The sequence below is a fragment of the Dromiciops gliroides genome, chromosome 2, assembly GCF_019393635.1.
Source record: "Dromiciops gliroides isolate mDroGli1 chromosome 2, mDroGli1.pri, whole genome shotgun sequence".
Lineage (NCBI taxonomy): Eukaryota > Metazoa > Chordata > Mammalia > Microbiotheria > Microbiotheriidae > Dromiciops > Dromiciops gliroides.
Genome location: NC_057862.1, coordinates 458958665 through 458968252, shown reverse-complemented (window position 1 = coordinate 458968252; position 9588 = coordinate 458958665). Strand labels below are relative to the sequence as shown.

General features: G+C 42.2%; 1 long non-coding RNA gene across 1 annotated transcript; it reads right to left on the bottom strand.

Moving 5' to 3' along the window:
* Positions 1–3768: 3768 nt before the first annotated feature.
* LOC122739722 lies at positions 3769–6389 on the bottom strand. Its single transcript, XR_006354673.1, has 3 exons — positions 6260–6389; positions 5641–5703; positions 3769–4078 (listed from the first exon to the last, which is right to left on the bottom strand). It is a non-coding gene; the product is annotated as an uncharacterized LOC122739722 (long non-coding RNA).
* Between the last annotated feature and the right edge of the window lie 3199 nt (positions 6390–9588).

The window sequence follows — 9588 nt, the reverse complement described above, 5'->3', positions numbered from 1 at the left end:
GAGCTGGGGCATACTGGGAAATGTTTAATAATAGGCTCTGGGGGTGGGGTAGGGTGGGAATATAGGCAGGACACACTTTTATGCTTAATCTTCATTATTAACATTTTCTCTATCACTTTTAGTGAAGATATCAACAAAGCAAGCTCTGATTTATACATTTTCTGCTGATTTCCAAGAGGAAAATTCTCACACTGAAAATTTAACAATCAGTTCTCAAACAGGTATGAGCTGGTTCCAGCACACCCCTGATCTGGAGCCTCCTTCCGTTCCTATCCCAATTTCCTATTCTCCACAGCCCTGGGCATGAAAACTGGGAAGTCTGCCATTCTGTAGTTAGGAGCCCTACCTTTCTCTGAAATAATCTTTTGGTACTTGTGAAGAGTGTAGGTGTAAAGAAGGGAGAGGGAAAGGGAAGAAAGGAATGAGTATTTATAGAGCACCTACTATGTGCTAACCATTGTGCTAATTGCTTTACAAATTTCACCTGAGAGGTAGGTGCTGTTATTATCTCCATTTTACACGTGAGGAAACTGAGGCATATAGAGGTTAAATGACTTGCCCAGGGTCACGCAGGGAGTTATTATTAATGAGATATTGGCTATTTTCTTTTTTAAAAAATCATTACATTCTGGAATACTATTGTGCTCTAAGAAATGATGAGCAGGCAGATTTCAGAAAAACCTGGAAAGACTTAAGGACTGATACTGAGTGAAGTGAGCAAAACCAGGAAACATTGTACACAGTAACAGCAACATTGTGTGATGATCAACTGTGATAGACTTTGCTCTTCTCAGAAATACAATGGTCTAGGATAGTTCCAAAGGACTCATGATAGAAAATGCTCTCCACATCCAGAAAAAAAGAACTGTGGAATCTGAATACAGATTGAACCATACTATTTCTTGGTTTGGGGGTTTGTTTGTTTGTTTTTTTTTTGGTCTTGTTGTTTGGGATTTTTTGCAGGGCAATGAGGGTTAAGTGACTTGCCCAGGGTCACACAGCTAGTAAGTGCCAAGTGTCTGAGGCTGGATTTGAACTCAGGTCCTCCTGAATCCAGGGCTGGTGCTTTATCCACTGAGCCACCTAGCTGCCCCTGAACCATACTATTTCTACTTTTTTGTTTTGTTTTTGATGTTTTTCCCTTTTGTTCTGATCCTTCTTTCACAACATGACTAATGAGGAAATATGTTCAATGTGATTGTACATATATAACCTTATATCAGATTTCTTTCTGTCTTGGGCATGGGGGAAAATCTGGAACTCAAAATGTTATAAAAACAAAATATTGAAAACTATCTTTACATGTTACTGGAAAAAAATACTATTACGATTGAAAAAAGAAAAAAAGGGAAAAAATTATTACATTCAAAGGGAATTTGTAGCAGGTTACCTTTAGGCCAAAGCAAATCACAGAAATCAGAGACTCAGAAATGGAAGGGACTTCAGTTGTCATCTAGTCTCACCCTCATCTGAACAGGAATTCTCTCTTATTGTAATATAGGTGATGTTGATGTTCAGTCATTTTCAGTCATGTCCAATTCTTCATGACCCTATTTTGGGGTTTTCTTAGCAAAGCTACTGCGGTGATTTGCCATTTCCTTTTCCTGCTCATTTTACAGATGAAGAAATTGAAGTAAGTAGGATTAAGTGACTTGCCCAGGGTCACATAGGTAGTAAGCATCCAAGACCCAATTTGAACTCAAGATGAATCTTCCTGATTCCAGGCCTGGCACTGTGCCACCTAGCTGCCCCAATATGGATGTACATTGGTTCTTTCCAAATTTGGAAGACAGAGGCGGAACCATTCCCGCACACCCAGGATTTTAGGGCAGCATAACCACTAGTCCCTGGGCAGGATAACTAAGACCCTGTTGTGTGGACATTAGATATTGTGGAAAGAAAAATGCATTGGGGGCAGCTAGGTGGTGCAGTGGATAAGCCCTGGATTCTGGAGGACCTGAGTTCAAATCAGACCTCAGACACTTGACACTTACTAGCTGTGTGACCCTGGGCAAGTCACTTAACCCTCATTGCCTTTCAAAAAACCCCAAAACAAACAAGAAAAATGCATTGAGGGTCAGAAGACCTGGGTTCAAATACTCCCTCTGCACCTTATTACCTGTGTGACTTTAAACAAGTTATTTCCTCTCTCTTGGCTTTCATTTCCTTATCTCTAAACTGAGAGGGTTGGATGACAGGATCTTTCTAAGTTTCTTCCAATCCCAAATCCTACAATGCTAAGGCTGTGCCTGCATGACCTTAGAACACTTTGGCTGTGTGGGAAATCATTTCAGCCCTATCTTCCCTAATTTGTGAAGAATGAATCTATGTATCTCTATTAGACCAAGAGTTAACTTGGAAAACAGGTGAGTCAGCACCAGCATCAAACAGTGAATGGATGGGTGTTCCCAACAGTTATTTCAGTTAATGACCAGGAGATGAAAGCTTTGATAATATTCTTAAGGGAGGGAACCTTGACAGGTCTAGGGTTCTATTTAAAAAAAAAAAAAACCCTCTCCAAGACTGGGGCCAGATCTCCATTTCCTGTTTCTCACTGGGTGGGTGTGATAGAATGAGAATGGTGCCTGGGGCCCGAAGATGTTCATTGCTAAGCAAAGAGCCAGCTATATCTCAAAACGAGCAGAGAAAAATCTGGCGACCTATTGAATGTGGATGAAAGGGACCATCAGGAATCCAAAGACTGTAGCTCTCATTCCTATTTGTCCTTTGGTAAATTAGCTTCCTAACTCCATGCTTTCCTTAGTTTTCCCATTTGTCAAGTCGGGGTACAAGCAATTTCTACCCACTCCCTGCTGCATATCTAGCAGGTAAAAATGATCACAAGTCCAAAGGAACTTAGGTGAATTCATTGTATCCTTGTTATTGTTAATAGCTAATGCATAGTGTTTTAAGGTTTATAAAGAATTATACATATATGTATTGTCCCATTTCATCCTCATAATCACCCCATGAAGTAGGTACAATTATTATTTTCATTTTATAGATTAGGAAAGAAAGGATGGGAGATGCTGCCCAGGTAAGTGTCTGAGTTGGGATTTGAGCTCAGACACTTATTCCAGTCTGCCTCCTGGCTGCAATTGGTCTTCTTTGAGAAGAAAGAACAAACAACAACAAACTCCAAACTGGAGATTGCTTGGTACCAGAGAAAGAATAACTCAGAGGATCCGAGTCCTAATTCCAAATTTGTTCTTTAATAGCTAGGGGACCTTTTTGCAAGTGACTTCTCATTTCTGGATTTCATTTTCTCGTGTGTAAAAAAATATGTTATATTTTGATGACAATTCACAAAGCACTTTAACAATTGAGAGAGGGCAGGAGGAAAGCAGTGCCTTAAGAGAGAGAGTGACGTTTCTATTCATACAGTTTCGGAGCCTAGACTCTGACTTGGGTCTTTTTTTACGCTGGATCCTCTGACTCCAAGTCTATCATTCTTGTACAGCATTGCCACTCCACAAAACAAGAGAGAGACTGGACTAGATGAGCTCTGGAGCTCACCCATCTCTAACCACACTCTGTGCTCTAAGGCTCCTTCTAGCTTTGACACGCTGAGTTCAGAAGTCCTTTCTGGCTCTGACGCCATCTTCTCATCCTTTCCAAGTTCTGACATTCTGTGTTCTAAGGTCCTTTCGAGAATATTCTATGCTGAATGAATGAATGAAAGATTTATTAAGCCATTTATGTGTGCCGGACACAATGGGAATAAGAATAAAGAAGTAAAAGTGTCCCCACCTCAGAGAGCTTCTGTTTTAAGAGGGAGAGAGGACACATAGAGAGGATTAGTTGCCAGGGGAAGGGAGCTGTAGTCTGGAAGAGTCACAGTGATGGTGAATCAATCTATGGAGAAGTCAATCAATTTGATTATTGTGCCCAGAACAAGGGGCTGGGAGGATAGATAGGCACATACTTGCAGCAGAGCAGATGGCAAGGTGGTCTGGATGGATGGATGGATTGTTGAATATTCTCTGTGAAAGTGACTTCTATCCCTGAAATTCTATGTTCTGTATTAATCCAGTCAGTCAGCAAGCATTTGTTAAGCAGACAGGCACTGTGTTAAGACCTAAAGATACAAAGAAAAGAAAAAAAAAACCCCAACATGGACTCTGGACCCAAGGAGGCCTCATTCAATTGGGAAGAGAGCATGTCAAAAAAAATTATACATAGAAGATATATAGGGTGTAAATGGAAGGTCATCTCAGAGGCATTGGTTGGGAGAAAGGGAGAAAGACCCTGAAAGGTGGGAAGTGGGGTTTAAGCTGAGTCTTGAAAGAAAGTAGGGGAGGTGAGGAGTGTTTGGAGATATAGTGTTGTGTTTGAGGAACAGCAAGAGGACCAGTATCCTTGTGAATAACAATATATCAAGGGGAGTAAAGTGGAAGATAGGAAGGAGCTGGGTTGGGAAGAGCTTTAAAAGTTAAAATGAAGATGTTGTATTTGATCTTGGAGGTAATAGTGAGCTAATGCAGTTTACTTGGTAAGGGGGGTGGGGGTGTGTATGACATGGTCAGACCTGCTTTTCAAGATAATCACTTTGGCAGCTGAGTGGAGTGTGGACTCCCAGAGAGTTGAGGCAAGGAGATAAACAAAGTCTAAGTGATAGATCATGAGGGGCTTGGGGGGGGGGGGGCGAGGAGAGACTGTTTCAATAATGAGAAAGGGACACATCTGGACAGATGCTGAAAAGTAGGAACGACAGGACTTGGAAATAATTAGGACATGTGGGGTAAGTGTAAGTGAGGAGTCCAGGGTTTTTCCTGGCTCTGACATTTTGTGTTCTAGGTCGTAAGGTCCCATGGAGTCCTGACATTTGTGACTCTGTGATGATTCACCACTTAAAGCTCTTGGCAGGTTTCCTGGCTGCAGGCCCACAGATTCCCACTAGGCTAGGCCAGGGCATAGGGGGCACCCTAGCTGGTGGCAGCAGCAGCAGTAGCAGTAGCAGCAATGATCTAAGTGGCCCAGCCCCCCTCCTTCAACACTGAATACTCCAGGCTGAAAGACATCAAATATTTCCCAGCCTTGACAGAGTTTAACCCACTGCTCTGCTGTCCCCTCCAGGGATTAGCGCAGCTGTTGTGGGGGGTGGTTTATGTAACATTTTCCTCATTTAATTACAAGCAACATTTTCTCCCCCTCCCTTAATTGCAAGAAAAACAAACGCCTGATCTGACGCTCCATCTGGCTTTGGCTTCCTCTGTCTGCTACAAGCCCAGGTAGCATGTCCAGTGCTGGGCGCCCACGCAAACCTTCTGTTTGCCAAGGCCTCGGGCAACCTGATCTGCCTGTGCAGAGACCCCTTGGAGAAAGGGGAGGAGCAGCCCTCCCCCTGTGAGAAGAGAGCGCATCATGGTCCCTGCCAAAAAGGATCTCAAAGCACTGATACTGGGGCCCCCAAAGAGGTGAGGTTCAACACAGTAAGTACACAGGTTGCAACACAGACCTCCAGGACAGCCAATCAACCTTAGACTCTGGGCTCCTTGAATGCAATGGCTGCCTCTGTCTATGATCCCATCTGGCATCTTGTTGGTTTAAAGGAGGGTACCTGCTGCAAAACAGAATGGAATTATACCTTTCTTTAATCCCAAAGAAAACACTGGACTTGGGATAAGATTGAACACTTACCATCTGAAGGATGTTAGTGGTAAGGGCAATTCATATCTCCTCTTTGGGCCTGATTTTCCCCATCTGTAAATATTAGAAGGTTGGACTACATTAGGAATTCTTAACATGTGGTCTGGGCACTTATTTTTTTTTAATCTTTTGGAAACTGCTTCAATATAATTAGTTTTCTTTGCAATTTTTTGCATTTTATTTTATACATTTGAAAATAATGTTCTAAGAAGGGGTTCTAAAGGCTTCACCTTTAGAAGGGATCCCCTGAAACAAAAAGGGTTAAACAGCCCTGGACCAGATTATCTCTAAGGTCCCTTCCAGGTTTAATATTCCAGGTTTCCCACTTTTTCAGGCCCTTCCACCTCTCAGTCCGTGTTTCCTGCTCTAAGATTCCTTTGAGCTCTGACATTCTCTGTTGTATAGTCCCTTCCAGTTCTAAGTCAATACAACAAGAATTTGGAAAGTGTCTGCTTTGTGAAAGGTGGTGAGCTAACCATGCTGGGCAGGCATAGATAAAGGCAGAGCAGTCCCTTTTCTGAAGCAGATCACATTCTACTTGAAAGACACGGCATATATTTTGAATAGATTGGTAAATACAAGATAATTTGAGGAGAGAGAAAATACTTACTGGGGAGTCAGAGATGGAACGTCTCGCTCGGGCCGGGCACAGAATGAGTTGGTTGTTGGGTGGTGACTGCCTCAACACCTTCATACAGCTGTCTCCCATCCGTAAAATGCAAGCCCTCCTCATCTCTGCTCCCCTGAATATTGAGTGACTACAGGTTATTTTTTCTGTCCTTTGTTTCTTCAGAGTTCAGTTTGAGTACCTCTCCTACAAAGTCTTCCCTGATCTCCCCACTTATTCTCTGTCTTCATCTGTATCTCTACCACTTAGCAAGTAATAAGATTTTATTAAATACCTATGGACTAGGGGCAGCTAGGTAGAGAACCGGCTCTGGAGTCAGGAGTACCCGAGTTCAAATCTGGCCTCAGACACTTAACACTTACTAGCTGTGTGACCTTGGGCAAGTCACTTAACCCCAATTGCCTCACCAAAAAAAAAAATACCTATGGACTGAGAGTCAGGAATTGGAATATTGAGATCAGGAAACATCTATTCTGAGTTGATTTGAATGTGGAGTATGCTAAAGGAAATAATATAACATAAGCTTGGAAAGGTAGGCTGGGACCCAGACTTTGGAGGGCCTTAAATGTCAGACCAAAGAGTTTTTGTTTTACCCTAGGGGCATTGGGGAGTCTGAAAGTTTTAGTACATGGGGATGGCATGGTCAAAACTAAGCCTTAGGAATATTATTTTGGTATCTATGTGGAAGATGAATCAAAGGAGGAGAGACTCAATTAGGAGGCTATTACAGTAATTTGTCCTGGAGAGGTAGGATGCTGGCTGTGTAAATGAAGAGACGGGGACAGATGTGAAAGCGACTATGGTGGTAAAAGCAACAAGGCTTGGCAACTGATTGGATAGTGAGTGTGAAGGAGGAGGAGGAATGCAGGTTATGAATCTTGATGACCAGGACAATAGTGGTGCCCTAAGAAGAAATAGGGATGTTTGGTGTGGAGATGCATCAAGGTGGTAAGAAGAGATGAGTTTCATTTGGGGTACTTTGAATTTGAGATGTTGACAGGGCATCTAGGTGAAGATAAGGGACTGAACTTAGGAAAGAGAGTAAGACTGGATATATAGATTTGGGAATTAATTACATCCAGATGAAAATTGATCCCATGGAAGATGATGAGACCACTAAGGAAGAAAGCATAAAGAGAAATGGACCTGGAAGAAAGCCTTGGGCTAACACTCACCCTTAAGTGAAGGAATATGGGTAAACCATTAAAGGAGACTGAGGAACAAGTATTTAGGTGGGAAAAAAACCAAGAGTTTGCAATGTCAGGGAAACCGAGAGAGGAAGGGATGGACACAGTGTAAAAAGCTACAGAGGGGTATAGGAAGATAATGCCTGAGAAAAGATCATCGGTTTTAACAGTTGAGAAAGGCTGAGCAAAGTTTCAGGAAGCAGTTTCAGTCAAGTGGTGGGGTCAGAAGTGAGATTGCAAGGGAAATGAGTGGGTGGAGAGGAAATGAAGGCAGTGGCATAGAACATAGGTTACTCTTTCTAGGAGTTTTGCTGTAAAATGGAGGAGGAGAGATATTAGGACTTAGTTTGAGGAAATGGTAGGGTCGAATGAGACTATTCCAAGTATGCGGGCACAGTTGGCATATTTGCAGGATGCAAGGAAGATGCAAGAGGACAGGGAGAGAATGAAAGTCAGAGACTGGGGCTAGGGGAGCTCTCAGAGGAGATAAGAGGGAAGGGATGTCCTAAGATCACTTCCAGCATCGACATTCCACGTTCTAAGGTTACTTCCAGATATAATGTGCTGTCCTCTAAAGTCACTTCTAGCTCTGACATTCTTCAAGTCCGTTAGTCATTTCTATAGTTCATTTCTTTAAGAACTTTGGATTTGATGGGATTCTCTGGTCTGGTTGGCTCCAATTATCTGGATATTTTAGACTCATTCAGAGGGTGGAAATCCTCAAATTAAATCCTTAAGCTAATCGTGCCCCCCCAAATGTGAAATTGACACATACTAATTGATGGAAAACGGCTCCCCTGGTCAAAAACATTTCCTACCTTGGTTGTCATTTCAGTGGTCAGTCTGCTCCTATACATCATCATTGTAAGAAGTCCTAGCTTCCCAAGGATTGGGTCCAGACTACATATACCTCCTACGTACTTAAGAAACATCTATTGGATATTGGATGAATGAATGTTGAAACTGTCAAACTTCTGAAAGAGACAAGGCTACATTTAGACCCAATGAGTAGAGAAGGGAAATGCAAAACAAAACAATAGTCAATAAATATTTATTAAGTGACTACCATGTGCCATGCACTGTGCTAAATGCTGGAAATAAAAATAAGAAGACAGTCTGTGCCTTTGAGGAACTTACAGTCTAATGGGGGAAGACAATGCATGAAAGAAAGTTGAAGGTGGGGAGGTACCAGAGGGTACCCAGTTTGGGGGCATGATGATAATGGGAGAATCAAAACCAAGCAGAACAGCAGGGGATAAATGAAGAGTTGGAAATTCTGAGCCTTCTAGAAAGGGAACTTCAGGAGTTCTTTGCTTTGCCCTCCAGCCCTCCACTCTGAGGGGAGAGACGATGGCTACTGAGATGTTGAGAACCTTAGCTGAGATGGTCTCCATAAGGATGAGATTTCTGGTGATGAGCTTATCCTGAGGGAAGCATGGTATTCATGGAGTTAAAACCAAGTGAAGGAGCTAGTGGAAAATGAAGAGTTGGAAATTTTGAGAACAGAGCAGCAACTGTCACACAGCAAAATTTTATGGTTGTTATTTTTAATTGACTCTTATAGTTTTCATTTCTATTTTTATGCAAGTGTAATGGTGGGAACTGGACGATGAGGGCCCATTTCTTAGACCATGCTTGGATTTGCCCCTCTTGGTGGGTTATACAGAACATGAACTTAGGTACTGGACCCTTATTGGCCTGTCCTCCATTACATTCTTCCCACCCACCTATCTTCCCATTAAAAATTTGCTATCCCTGGGGCAGCTAGATGGCGCAGTGGATAGAGCACCGGCCCTGGATTCAGGAGTACCTAAATTCAAATCCAGCCTCAGACACTTAACACTTACTAGCTGTGTGACCCTGGGCAAGTCGCTTAACCCCAATTGCCTCACTAAAAAAATAAAAATTAAAAATAAAGTTTGCTATCCTCAGCAAATCACTGAGGTAAAATCTGAACACATTGTAAACAGGGCAAATTCTAAAAGTTAGGCCCTCATTGACCATTTCTCCTATTACACAGGTAGAAGAAATTTCTCAATATCTCTATCCCAATTCATTCATAGTTTTTAGAACTGGAAGATACTCCAAGAATAATATAATCTAATCCCCTAATTCGATAGAAAA